The sequence below is a fragment of the Cyprinus carpio genome, chromosome A3 (assembly GCF_018340385.1).
Source record: "Cyprinus carpio isolate SPL01 chromosome A3, ASM1834038v1, whole genome shotgun sequence".
Taxonomy (NCBI): domain Eukaryota; kingdom Metazoa; phylum Chordata; class Actinopteri; order Cypriniformes; family Cyprinidae; genus Cyprinus; species Cyprinus carpio.
The window spans coordinates 36,157,796-36,173,052 of NC_056574.1; the positions used below are offsets into that span (position 1 = coordinate 36,157,796).

At 38.3% G+C, this 15,257-nt stretch overlaps 1 long non-coding RNA gene across 1 annotated transcript; it reads left to right on the plus strand.

The window, feature by feature from the left end:
* The first annotated feature begins 13,818 nt into the window (after window positions 1–13,818).
* LOC122138538 lies at window positions 13,819–14,092 on the plus strand. The gene is made up of 2 exons (XR_006155658.1): window positions 13,819–13,897; window positions 13,987–14,092. It is a non-coding gene; the product is annotated as an uncharacterized LOC122138538 (long non-coding RNA).
* The last annotated feature ends 1,165 nt before the right edge of the window (window positions 14,093–15,257 follow it).

The window sequence follows — 15,257 nt, forward strand, 5'->3', positions numbered from 1 at the left end:
AAATCTATTAATCGCTCACATAGCTCTAACAAGATTTCATTTTATTTTTATATTATTTTTTTGAGGAACGTGCCACTGTCAGGGGAGTCACATCATCATTAGAGTTGCAAATTAACATCAGAAATGGAAAATAAAGGCTAATAGAGGTTCTTTCTTTTATTCTTTATTTATAATGTTTATTCTTGAAGAAAATAAGGGACGATACAAATATTTGTAATGTACAATAATATAGGCCTATGTAAGTCCATTGGATTTTAAAGCATGACAACAGAAGGTCTATGAAACATTTCTGTGATGCATTTTTTTTAAACAATGGCACTTAAAAGTTTTCAACTAAAATATTATTTCAACCATATAGCCTGTGAATAAATAAAATGCATACTTTTCAATGAAAGAACACAGAGTGTAGGTTGCTTCTGGTGTTTGGATTTGTACTTCAATATAATGAAATCCAAGTTTAAGAATAGCCTACACTAGTTTTTTTTTTTTAAATCTCTATTCAACAGCATTAGCTCAATGAAATATCTCTTTCTTCAGGTAGACTGAATGTTTTACTGCCTTGCTAAATGTTGGGCTCATGATCAATAAGTTGTATTCGCCTCAAACTGATTTTATAAAATCAAACCGCGGACGGTGAAGCTGGGTCAGTTAGAGCTCGTGCTCGCTGTGAGGAGCAGATGACAGAGGATTCTGCTTGGTCTTAAAGCCTGCCTCAAACGCTACGTTCACAAACGTCTACGATTTTCTCATAAATAATGATTCATTATCAATTGAGAATTTGTTATTATTTTGGTCTAGTGATAATAATAATATGGGCTGCGAGAAAATAATGAATAAAAAGATTAGGGCTGCTGTGAGTGCAGGCATGTTTCAACCCAGTAACATGACAACACACCGTTCCTCACAGCCAAAAAACAGACCGAATTCAGTTCAGCTGGAGGGGGTTGGGATTTTGGGGTAGTTATGTATAGCTTGTGGGGGTCGAGATAAAGGTGTGAATCTCTTGGTCTTTCATATGGACAGTGTCTTATGAGGGTTTCAAACTTGCAGAACAGGTTTTAGGACAACTTTAAAGAAAGGTTTGATCCACTTCAAATGTTGACTACTGTATAGCGCAATAAAGTTTATTAGTTATTATAATTTAATTTCAGAGGAAGTTGCCTTAACTAAAAAAAAAAACTAAAAAAAAACCTGTTGCATTAGGGCTGGGCGATGGCCTAAAAAAAATCCCAGAATTTTTTCACAAAAAAATCCAATTTACGATTTAAATCGATTTTTTTGCCTGCTTACTTAAAATCAATATTAAAACAAGTTTTAATATAATTCTTTATCATTTACCAGTCAAATTTACAACTGAAACACGATGATTAAAAAAAGCAGTAATGTTATTACCTTAATGCTGGAAAGAACTTTATTTTATTTATTAATTTATTTTTTTAATACTAGCCCATCATGCATCTAACCATCCACTCTGCCTTAAGAGCTGTTCAGATTAAAACTGCCAGCTCCGCAGTGAGTCAGTGTCATGGACGGAGGACAGAGCAAGTGTAAATATATTTTCTAGTCAATATTTTCATCTCATTATGCGCTGGTTTAGGTTATGTATTTATTTTTATTTCTTATATCAATTATTTGTAAATATAGCAGACACTGTCTAACCGTGTCTTCACCGGACGGTCTTGTTCATTTGGTAGGGTGAAACATCTCTTTCACTCGGCAGCAGAGTATGTGAGAGTGGAGCAGCAACAATTTCCCTCCGCGCATTTAATAATCACTCCGCGCTCACTGATACCAGAAACACCGCTCCGCACTCGCTCCGTGGATAAAGTTGAAATGTTTTGTTCATAATGTAGCCTATAAAAATAAAATAAAAATAAATAAATAAAATAACTGGAGAGTTTCAAAGGGGGCAAGGCTATTGTGTGCAAACTTTTTTTCCTACCAAATGCCAAACTAATAACATTGTCAGCAAAGGTATAATTGCTGCTTTCTGCTGTGCAAATTTTGTTTGTGATGAAAATAACAGTACATTTTCGTCAGTTATTTTATCTACAGATCGATCCATTTCTTACAGATTTCAAAATCAGTTACATATGGAGCAGCACTGTAAAATAACATTTGTTTGAATGCATTATTGCGACAGCGATTGTGTGTGAATGTGCTGTATCTGTTTAAATCACGCTTTAACCCGAAAATAATCAGTAAAAGGAAGACAAACTCCTTGAGAACTAGCCTGTAACGCTCGACTATTGCCGTCATTATAATCTTCTGATCGGAGAGATTATGTGTATCAAGCTATAGCTAAATATGTTTATCATGTGAATTATTGCTAAATATGCCGTTATATTATGGGCTGTTGGCATGAATTGTACTCGTGATGGAGCGGTGCTGAAGTGAAAACCACGACGCTACGACTTTTAAAAAATCCGATCCTCGCCCCAGTCAGAATCACTCCGCTCCGCTCATGCTCTGCTCGGCAGCATGTCTCAGACGCGCGGGGGAGGGTTGAGCCCAATCATTCTCAAAACATAAAATATTGATTTTATTTCAATTTTCGTTTTTGTGTTTCAGAGGAAAAATCAGTGTTAAGGCATCTCTCCATTACTGACCGTTCTGAAAGAAGTATTTATACAAATGCGTATAAAATGCTTTAAAAACTTTAACACAGATGTCTAGAGGGTATTTAATAGATCTGCCTCCCACGCAAGATTTTTTCTAGTTACTAGTCGTTCATTTGTCATTATTCAACTAATCGCAGGTTTATATTAAATTTACATCTATAATCCAGCCTTAATATATTCCACGCTCAAGAACATGCATTAAGTTTGCCAGAAAGCACAGGCAGAAGTAGCCTAATAATTGTGAAAAAGGAGACATTTTAATCATTTATTAATAAACAAATGATTTCTTGTCGGCTGCAAGATGAAATTCACAGTGCTGGCTCTCTCCACATGAACGTGCCTTTAGAGAGAAATAAAACCTTCACAGATTACATAATGCTTTTGTTTTGAATTTATTTGTTTAAAAGACATTTCAAGCTTTCTGTAGATATATTTCTCATGTTTGTGAGACACCCCAATTTTCAGTTATTTCATCATTAGGAAAAAAAATAAAAAATCACGCGACCGAGAGGGCACCTCCGTCATGCATGCGCATTAATAATTTTCGCACAAACACTTGAATATGAATAATAATTCACATTTTGCATATGCATTACAAAGTAAATAATTTTTTTACATGCAATTATCCAAAATAAAACCAACAAGATTTATAATGAAGATAAAATATGTAGACAAATAAGAATAATTGCTGCACGTGCACTCAGCATCATGCGCCGAGCAAATCTTGCACTGATATTTTACAGAATATTATGCAAACCTGTATTTAAATGCAGCTGCAGTTTATTTATTTATTTATTTTTTTATTTTTACTTTACTTAAATTATATGAAAGCAGGTAAAGAAGACTCCATTTAAAATCACTGAAGTTGTCAATTAATGAAGTTCTTTTTTACATCGTGTGTATTTTGTTGATTATAATGAGAGAACTTGAGTCTATACATGAAGATGTTTTATTAATCCTCCATTCTTTAGAGTTTCAATGATTTAGTTAAATCGTGCAGGTTTAATTTATTCGTTTCTTATATAAATAATGGCCTAAATAATGGGAGCGAAATTACACAGTGCCTCATGTTTTACTAAAATAAAGAAACTAATTTATAAAACACGCAAGCCTAGCTCACAATAGGCTACCAGTTTTAATGCTCCGATGCAAAATAAACCACAATTTCTTTTTAATAATATAACACATAATTCATATTATATAAATAATACTGCACACTATTTAAATGTGTCAAATCTAAAATATGATGCAGAGAAAATATAAGCACAGCCTCAAAGGCTTGACATTTATCCTGCTTGAATTCATTCTAAGAAACGCACATATCTTCATAAGGACTAAACTTTCATCTGTGAATATTAAATATTTTAACTAGCCTACAGTGTTTTTCCCCGACTGCAGTCAGTCAAATATAACACTTCGGTGAGGCAAAGCTGACGTCTATTTGCGAATATGTGCCTCGATGCACTTGTTTGAAAACTTGTGATTAAAGCGCCACTCAGCGGTCAAAAGCTGCAAATGCACTTTGCCGACGCCGTGGCGGCGGTACGAGCGGCGGTAGAACCAACGTTTTGGATGGTCACCTACTGTAGGTGAAGAGTGGTGTAATCTGGATAATGCATCCGCCTTACAGTTCTTGGACCCTGGTCTGTATGTGACTTTGAATTCGAAGCGGGTAAAGAAGAGTGACCATCGAGCTTGCCTTGGGTTAAGTCGTTTGGCTGAGCGAATATATTCCAGGTCGCGGTGATCGGTGAGTACCAGGAAAGGTATTTTAGCGCCCATAATTGCTTTCATCTGAAAGGAAGACTTTGGACCACTGGGCAACAGTCCAGTTTTTCTTCTCCTTAGCCCAGGTAAGACGCCTCTGACTTTGTCTGTGGTTCAGGAGTGGCATAACAAGAGGAATACGACAACTGAAACCAAATTCCTTGATACGTCTGTGTGTGGTGGTTCTTGATGCCTTGACACCAGCCTCAGTCCATTCCGTGTGAAGTTCACTCAAATTCTTGAATTGATTTTGCTTGACATCCTCATAAGGCTGCGGTTCTCTTGGTTGGTTGTCCATCTTTTTCTTCCACTCAACTTTCTGTTAACATGCATGGATACAGCACTCTGTGAACAGCCAGCTTCTTTGGCAATGAATGTTTGTGGCTTACCCTCCTTGTGAAGGGTTTCAATGATTGTCTTCTGGACAACTGTCAGATCAGCAGTCTTCCCCATGATTGTGTAGCCTAGTAAACCAAACTGACAGACCATTTTGAAGGCTCAGGAAACCTTTGCAGGTGTTTTGAGTTGATTAGCTGATTGGCATGTCACCATATTCTAATTTGTTGAGATGGTGGGTTTTTGTTAAATGTGAGCCAAAATCATCACAATTAAAAGAACTAAAGACTTAAACTACTTCAGTCTGTGTCCACTGGATTTATTTAATACACAAGGTCAAAAATAAAACATCAATTACAAAAATAAATAAAATTTCACAAAACAACCTAATTTTTTTCTGCATTTTTGATCACTTGTTTTTCATGAATGAATTTTACAACATTACAAAGAGCAATGTGTTTAATTTTACCAGATTTAGTCCTACACTTATTCACTTTTATTTGTTCCCTACTAAATATTTTTTTCACACTAATTTTAGATTTTATACAATTATTTTGCACTCATGATTTTTCTAGAGTACCCTTTGCTACTGAATTATCCACTAACCTAGTTTGTAATAGTATTTATCATAGATTTATATATATTTATATATATATATATATATATATATATATATATATATATATATATATATATATATATGTATATATATGTATGTATGTATGTATATATATATATGTATGTATGTATGTATGTATATGTATGTATGTATGTATATATATATATGTATGTATGTATGTATGTATATATATATATATGTATGTGTATATATATATATATATATATATATATTAGTGGTGGGCATAGATTAATTTTTTTAATCTAGATTAATCTCACTGTAGTTTTGGAATTAATCTAGATTAAAATGGCTCATTTGAATTCTGCCGAAGGCATTCAAATTACAGTATGTTCAATAAGATGTACTTGTTAGTACTGATAGATCTGTGCTGCACTCAAACATAGTAGTTTGACGACGACTCTTCCCCTGCGCTACATTGCTTGGCCTGGCATCTTCCGCATTAGCTAAAGGATGCTTTGCGTTTAGGTGGTACTTGAGATTGGAAGAACTCCTACAGTTGCAAACAACCTTAAGCCTGTTTCACACATACTCCGTCTGCAGTGCGTATGCGTTGCATTTTTTTATTTTTTTTATTTTACGCACCCATGTTAACCGATTCCAGCGTTCATGCGGTTGCGGTCCGTCAGTGCTTTCCAGGAGCGATGCGTCTGCAGCAGTGCAGCGATCGTTTACGTACCGAGTCTATTTTTGCTGAGCTGCATGCGCTGAATTAAAATGACAGCGCATTGTTCACGGTAAAAATTAACATGGACTGACACGGAAATGCAGTAATTTCACAATAAATGTATACTAATTAAAGCCTACTGTTTTTCACACTCAACACATGGGTTTTGGCTAGGTTTAAAACAAGAAAAAGAGCACCTTTAGATAAAAATTGTTGTGTTTAAATGTTTTGTCGCTTGCTTGAGCAGCTTATTATACAAACCTAGAAGTCAAATGCATGAACAATATGTTGTTCATATTTATTAAGTTTAAACTAATGTCTATCATTATTTTTTTTTAACATGGTTTGAAATTTAGAATGATGAACAAATGTTGTGTTTGTGGACTAAACAGCCGCGGATCAGTAGCGGACTGCAAACGCGTCCTGTGTGAAAGCACAATAAGTCCGTGCTGCTTCTGCACCACATACATAACGCACACGGACTGCATACGCACTGCAGACAGAGTATGTGTGAAACAGGCGGGAGTCTTGTCGAGGGTTTTTTTTGGGAAGCTTGGTAATTTCACAGTAGGCATACACACAGGTTTTGAAGACTCTTTCTCGCCCCCTACAGTGTAATTCGTCTAGGTATACATCCACGCTAAACTATCACGGTGAAAGTCATCATAGCTTGCGTAGTATAGACCCAGCTCCCAACCCAACTTTGAGTATAGATTAACGGCGTATTTATTTTTAATCGCCCGATAAGAGTCTCAACTCAACACATCAACTCCAACAACGACAAATCACCAACACAAATATATATATATATATATATATATATATATATATAAATAACTTTTCTTTATAATGAAGTTATTATGTGTAACAACAGAGTGATGATCAGGTCAACACATACTGATGTATATAAATTCAACACTGATTTTAAAAAAACTGCTGGTATTGGATCGATATCGGCAAATATTCAAGCTTTTTGGTATCGGATTGGGATAAGTTCTGAAAAAGTGGTATCGAGTCAGTCCTCAAAAGGTGAGTGGATAAGCAGAAGCCCACAAATTGTACTAATAAGGCAAGAAAGTATTGTCATCAGTCAGGATTTGGCCCAAAAGCTAATATCCAGCATACCAGAGCATATTACAGAGGTTATGAAGAACAAGGGTCAACACTGTAAATATTGACTCATATTTTTTGCCAATAAAAGCTTTTAAAACATATGATATGCTTATCATTGTTTTTCAGTATACCATAGAAATGTTGAAAAATAATCTACAAATACTGAAGCAGCAAACTTTGCAAAACATTTTAGGCCATGATTGTATATTCATGATTATTTTGACATGAAAAGATATTTACGGTCAGCACTTGTTGTTTTGTTAATTAAATCTGAACAATATAAGAATATATATAAAATATAAATACAATATAAAATAAATGCTTGAACACATGGTAAATAGAGATAAAAGTCTGGTTAGGTAGCAACAAATGTTTGAACTAATATCTTTGTCCATGATTAATACATGATCCTGTTTAAATTAATACATGATCCTGTTTAATTTAAATTAAGATACAATGCATACTATTATTGACAATAAAATTAAAAATGTATTCCTTCTAGGTAGTCCAAATAGAGGGTTTGTGGAAAAAAGCCCATGTAAATAAATTGCCATTGGGCACATACTGGTTCGGAGGGATTGTAGGGTGAATTCGGATCTCTTTTGCCATGTGTTTAACTGGCCAATGGGACGTTCCAACTTACCCCCTTTTCCTGGGGGAAGTCCGTGGTAATAGGGTTTCGGACGAAGTTGACCGTTGACCATCTAGACCACTATTTTTGCGGAACGTCTCCAAACGCGTCCAGAGACTGGAGGCAGGCGGTCCTGACCCGCGGGTGTTCACCGGCGCCCCCTCTCTGGCTGTTTTGTGACCACCGACGCAAAATGCTCCGATCAGCCTGCACTCTCGGCGGGGTGTGGGGGGGGCCCCACGAGCCACTGTGCCAAGTTTCGGGCTCCTGGGATGTTTCTGAAAAGATCCCACCTGCAATTTATTTCAATTGATTGGGCCTAATGGTTTCGTGGACACGGCTCGCTAGGGTCTGAACGAGGAGAATTCGGCATATTAGTCTCAGTGGGACCCCCTCAACCGGGCGGAAAAGTCTGGGGGCCCTACCCTTTAGGGGTCAGAAAGTCAAAAAAGGGAGCGAGTGTCCACCAAATCGGTACGCGTCTAAATTGGAAGTGAGACGTCCCCTGTTCAGAGACAATGCGTTGTAAAGCCCCGAGATTCCCGCAACTCAGGGGCCCCTCTCTCGCGTGCCTGAAGCATGAAGCCATAAGACCTTGAAAACAAATACCCATCTGGCACCCTGAAATCACTCTAAAGGCTCTGATCATGTGAGTATAAGAGGGCTGAGGGAGAGATTTTGTGCAGAAGGCTCCCAATTTTTCCCTCGCCCTAGGGCCCTGTGCCTTCAGCGGCTTGCTCAGGCTGGGGGCCTAGGAGTCACTGTGCCAAGTTTCGGCCCCTGGGACGTTTCTGAAAAAATCCCACCTGCCATTTATTTGAATGGGTTCGACCTAGCAGTTTCATGGACACGGCTCGCAAGGGTCCAATTGAGCCAAATTCATCATATTTGTCTCGGGGGGACCCCCTTGACCGGGAGGAACGGTCCGGTGATGGTACGACCTTCTTTAGGGGTCAAAAGGTCAGAAAAGGGGTGAGCACATGTCTCTATTTTTCCTTAATGTGACCTATTAAGCTGCAAATGGACACATGTCCCACTTACAATGTATTCAATGGGATGGCTATAGTAGGTTAGTGGGATGATTGTCCAACAATCTATTAAACCTGAACCATACAATAAACTGCAAATGGACACACATACCACTTGCCATGTGTTCATATTGGATGGCTATTTAATAAACTGCAAGTGGAAACATATCCCACTTGCAATGTATTCCATGGGATGGCTATAGTAGGTTACTGGGATCATTGTCCACCAATCTATTAAACCTGAATAAATGGGAACTTGGATGTTTTCACATAAGGTAATGTCCATTTCCAATTTATTCAGCGCAACCTCCATACTGCTCCCGTGAACGTTCATTTATATGCAAATTCTACAGTATTATGACATGAAACTGACACGAACGGATTCCTCTGAGCATGCTGACTACAATACAGGTGTTTTCATCAACAACCTTGCACCTATTTATGGAAAATACATTTTATTTAAGTGTACATGGAAGCACTAGGAAGGGGCCGTCAAATAAATTGCAAGTAGACATGCACCATATGTGATGAAATCACACAACCAAATTTCCCAAAATCCAACATTCTTTTTCGTGCAAATTCTACAGTATTATGGGATGAAACTGACATGAATGGACTCCGCTGAGTGTGCCGAGTACAGTGCATTTACGTGTCCACGGTAGCAATACAAAGGGCCCGCTGACTAAACTGCAAATGGACACATATCCCACTTGCCATGTATTCATATTGGATGGCTTTGAATAGCTTTGTGGACAGTCAGTTTTTATGCAAATAATGCACTTTAATGCCATAATTAAACAACTTTAATGTTGTTTTCATTGAAACATGACAACTGCCTTTCAGTTGATTTTATTTTATATAGTATAGATTTCCATAGATTATCCTGAGCACAGTAGAGGTTTTTTTCAGGAAAAAATATTGATCATACTTTAAAAAAAAATCCACTTTATTTACACATGTCCATAGATAGATTCCATTTTCAATTTATTCAGGGGGGGGGGGGTACATATTAGCTTCATGGACAGTCAGTTTTTTTATGCAAATTATACAGTTTTATGGCTTCAAACCCAACATATTCCTGTGTTTTTCTAGATAAATCAAAATGGTCACATGTCCGATCTGCCACAGTGAATATGCAAACCTCCGGCAGCACCTTTGGACTTTTCATTTTGTTTTTAATTTGGAGGAACATGCCATTTTGTTAAAACTGGACCATTCCAGACTTCCCTTGAAAAATGAGGTGTGCCCAATATGTGCAAAGAAGTGCATATATACACCGACTGGCATGTGCGTAAAGACTTGTTGGTAAGTTTTGAGCAGTTATGCTTTAAATTAACAATGTATGAAATAGCTTTACATGTGTAAGTATTTTAAGCATTAACAAACATTTTTTGTTGCAGAAGACCAAAAGGATGGAGGCCCTCCACACCCTGAGGTGGAGGGTGGCAGTGCAGGAGCTGAAGGTGCTGCACCAAACAAACCCTGAGATCCCGCTGGCCATAGGCGGAGTTTCACTTTTGTGCTGGGGGGGGCACCTACCAGCAGACCACGAGCTCAGATTTTTTTATGGGCTACCATATTTCATATATCATACCATCTACATTTAAAATACGTTTACATTGCACAAGCCTGTTTATAACTCTCCCACATCTTCATGCTATTTGAATGTACCTGTGACGAAGCGTGTTTTGTCAGCTTCTCTGACAGTTTTTTCCAGTTCCGAGCTCCCACTTTTGTAAATAGTTCGTCTGCGTCTGATCTTGCAATATTTGAAGAAAAGTGGCGACAGCAAAAACAAAAAACCGAATCCAGTGATATTGAGTACTCCATCCATGGGAACTTGTGATAGTAAGATGTGGAGAAGGCACGATTTACATTTCCAATTAGGCGCTTAGGGAAAGAAGAAAGTATGGGCTGTTTCGGCCCAATAGCTTTCTCCCCGAGGTCACCGTATCCAGATCCAGATGCGGCAGGTTGAGCGGGTAACTTCGCTGACACGGTGGCGCCGGTTCTGCTGGATCCCAGGCCAGCTTTGTTGCTCTCAGATGCGGCCTCGGTTGCTGTGTCAGTAGCAGCAGTGGAATTGATGATTGAAGTGTCAGAGTTAGAAAACTCCACACTTTTACTAGTGGGTTTATTAAAAAAATGACGAATGTCCATTTTGTTTATTTAGCATGTAGACTAAAGCGGGAACAGAACGAGAAGAGAGTCCACTCACGTAACTTACCGCGATACTTTGAAGTCCGCCAAAATGAGCTTCTTTTTCAATATAGTAATTAAAAATAATTAATTCTAAACTTACTCATTATATCCACAAAAATTATAAGATAGGACAAATAAAATTAGAAAATATGAATTCTGTATTTTTTTTATTTTTCAAAGCACAAGACAGGCATTAATTGGCTCTGGTCTGCCCCCCTTAGCCCCCCCAAACTCCGCCTATGCCGCTGGCTACACGGTTAGATGAGGAGGAGGAGCCTGTAGCCCGACCCTCTGCAGCAGAAGGCCCTCATCCAGATGGACCAGAGCCAGGGGGGCACACCTATTCAAGTGTGAGCACCGCATATCGGGAATGGGGTCCGCACCACCCCAGCTGGTGGGGGCTGTGCCAACACAGGGGGAGGGGGACACTCTCTCTCTGGTTTTGGGGGGCGCAGTGCTGGAGGTGTTGTCCAAACCAGCTGAGGTGTCCCCACCTGCTGAGGTTTCTGCCCCACTGCCTGAGGCGGGGGCTTCATCCAGTGCAGCATCGGCATCACCGAAAGAGAAGGGAGAAATGGAGTTGATGAGTAAGAATGAAATTATAATCGTATTTCTTATAATATTGCAGTTGATGGTAGACTAACCTGAAGATTTGTTTTACAGAGGATCTCGGATTTGTGATTGCTGATCCCCCGGAGGACTTGCCCCCTAACATTTTTGATGACATTTGATGATAAATGTTCTTTAAAAAAAAAAAATATATCAGGTTATTTAATTTGTTTTGATAGCGTGTTTCATTTTTCTAATTTTTTTTATAAATAGTTATTAAAGTTTTCAAAGAGTTTTTCATCTTGTATTTTAATATGTTCTGCTAAAGTCTGTTCTCAAATCTTATTTGTTTTCTCTAGCATTTGATTAAAGTCAGGTTAAGGTTTTGTTGTCAGTTTGCTCTGATTCTATTTTAATGTTTTTATTTATTTATTTTTTTCATATAATGCATGTTTCCTATTATGCTTTTTATATACTGTGTTTTGTTGTACAGCATTTTTGCGCAACTGTTTGCTTTTAAATGTGCTATAGAAATACATTTTGAATTTGACTTTAAAATGTTTGAAAAAAAATTGCTCAAATGTTTGAAATTTAGTCAAGGTGGTTCTTTACTTAACATAATATTAAATTGTACTTGTTTAATGAAATGTTTAATAAAAAACATTTTACTATATATTTTGAATACATTTTGAATAAATTGGAATTAGGATGTTTTCACATAAAGAAACATCCACTTCCAATTTATTCTATGGGCCCCTCATTACAAGTTAGACTTGCAAGTGAACCAAGCAAATAGCCCCATTTCCAGTTTATTAGACTAGAAGTGGAAAGAGAAATGGACTGCAACATATGCACTCTAACGTATTAGACTCAAAGTGGGATGTAACAGACTGCAAATGGGACCCAAAAAGTTATAAGTAACCCCTGCATGGGCAGTGTCCCTGACAATTATCTTCTTGCCAACCAGTGCAGCATTACTAAAAGCAGAGATGCCTTTGGAGGACTGCTCCTTGTGCTGTCGTGGCTACCATCAGCTAAGCCAACACCTGCGCATCATGCACAAGGTGCTGAATGTGAAGGAGCGCAAGCTTCTCCTCACCATTTCTTCCGGGAGAGTTAACGTGAGGAAAGGCACCTACCCTGTTCCAGGGTGCAAGAAGAACACCAGCCGCCTGGACCGCCACTTAAACAGCAACACCGAGCAGACCAAGGTGGCTCGGCGTGATGCTATGCAGGCCTGCAAAAGAAAAAAAGATAATCGAAGACTTGGCGAGCTTGAGGGCCTCCAACCCGGAGGAGCCAATGGTCTCAACCCTGGACCTGCGGGCTTGCCGGGTATCTGCAAAACATAGGATCCCTCAGATTCTGGGTAAATTTTTAACTCCTCTCACTTCTCATACTTTGGCATCCAAAGCGACCCTTAAAGCTTCTCTTTTTTTCTTTGAAGATCGCCTGAAGAGTGGGGCCGAAAAAAAGGACCAGTGGTCTTTTTATGGACACCTCACCACTTACTGGGCCAGCATTTTTGGCCACTGCTGTGGGGTGTTCCAAAATATGAGTAGTAAGGAGGTGGAGGACGCCCATAAAACAGCGAGCGAAGGCCAATTAGTCATTAACGTGAGTGGTTCTCTCTCTGTCTGTCTCTCTCTCTCTTTCCGCATGGTTTTCTTAAAAAAATGCTTATGCCGCTTCTTGCTGTTTCTGCAGATATCAGCCCACAAGACCAACCAGGCCTTTGGTGCCGCCCAGCTGGCCCTGGACCAGGAGAAGTATGGGTGGATGTAAGAATTTCTTTCTCTCCGGTCCACTTTGGTGGGGGGGCAGAGTTGCCAATTACTTCTTCTTCACAAATTCCAGCTCCTGCAAAAACCCTGAATCAGCATTTTCAGGAGACGTGAGCGAGCATGGGGTTACCAGGCACACCCACATTTACTGATGTGAGGACCTCCATCGCCACCCATGTAAGCATTCCTGTCCATGTTCCTGCTTTGTGAGTTTCTGATGTGTTTTTTTCTAATTCTTTACCTATGCTTTTCTCTACCCGAAATGGCAAAGAACACCCACTGCCCAGAGGATAGGCACAAAGTGACACAGTTCACGACAACGCCACAGCTGACTGGTTCTATGCCCTCAACCTACACGCAAAGCAGGCAGCAAAACACCATCACCTCTTTGACACAGCTGTGGTGGGTGAGGAAGCTGAGGCAGTGTCAAGACCCCTTGAAAAGAAAGAGGACAAAACCCCGCAAGCTGCCAGCCGTAGAAAAGTCCTCCTCCACCAGCCCACCACCCTCCGACAGCCCTCCCCATGCCGAAGAAGGCCAGGAGTCGGGGGAATCTGCTTCAGTAAGTCCAATTTCCCATGAATTGGTTTAACTGTTTGTGACAAGTAGGCATGTCCAATAACTCTTTGCCTTTCTCATTCTTTCCATAAGGAAAGAACCCCGTCAAAGAAGCGGATTCTCAGATGCAGACTGGAGGTGTGGCTCTCCCCACATAAATCGCCACAGAAGATAGTGTCCAAAAGGCTGGTGGAACAAGGAAAAAAAAAAAAAAAAACTGAAGAGGTCCAAAAGAGCCCCCCTATAAATAGATTTGTGTTTTTAAATTGTCCCTTTTGACATTTGATGATAATTGTTCTTATTTTTCATTTCTAAGAAAAAAAGTAAGGTTATCACTTTATTTGTTTTGACAGCCTGTTTCATTTTTCTAATATATTTTTTTTGTAAATAGTTAATACAATTTTCAAAAAATGTTTATATTGTATTTTAATATGTTCTCTGCTAAAGTCTGTTCTCAAATCTTATTTGTTTCCTCTGGCATTTGATTAATGTAAGGTTTTGATGTCAGTTTGCTCTAAATCTATTTTAATCTGTTTATTTTTTTCATATAATGCATGTTTTCTATTATACATTTTATGTATTGTGTTTTGTTATACAGCACTTTGGCGCTATTTTTAATGTGCTATAGAAACAAATTTTGACTTTGAATTTGACTTTAAAACGTTTGAAAAAAAAAATTGTTCAATAAATGTTTGAAATTTAGTCAAGGTGTTTCATTAATTAACCTGTTAACCAGACCCCCCATTATGGGACTCACAGCTGAAAGTGCCCTAGCTAACTTCCCTACCTAACAGTTCCTTACTTCAGTGTGTTACACACATAATTTTGGTGTCTTTGGAAAGAAGACCCTTTGGGCTTTACTTTTTAATCAACCAGAGTTGATAATGCTCAAAAATATTAAAAGTTCTAAACACTGAAGTGCCTTGAAATTTTTTTTATAAATATATATAAAAATACATGAAATCAGTCCTGGAGCAATCTAGAAAAGTAATGGGTTGAAAGTCAAATGTACAAAAATGGTGTGCACATCCCAAACATCCAGATAGGATGCAGGTGCAAGACAACTGAATGATATAGACAAATAAAGAAGTGTGAAGTCTGCACACTGAAAATTACTGCTCCAGAAGAATTTAATCAAGCAACGTTTCGACCTTCAGGTCTTCATCAGGCACAATATCAATGTGAGGTGAAGTCAACTTTAAATAGACACAGGTGATCACCTTAATTAGGCACACCCAAGAAATCATGTGACAAATACAAGTCATGTGACACATACAAGTCATGTATATTATGTGACAAATACAAATCATGTAACAAATACAAGCTACAAAGATGTTTTTGAATCTCTATAAAAATGGCTTAAT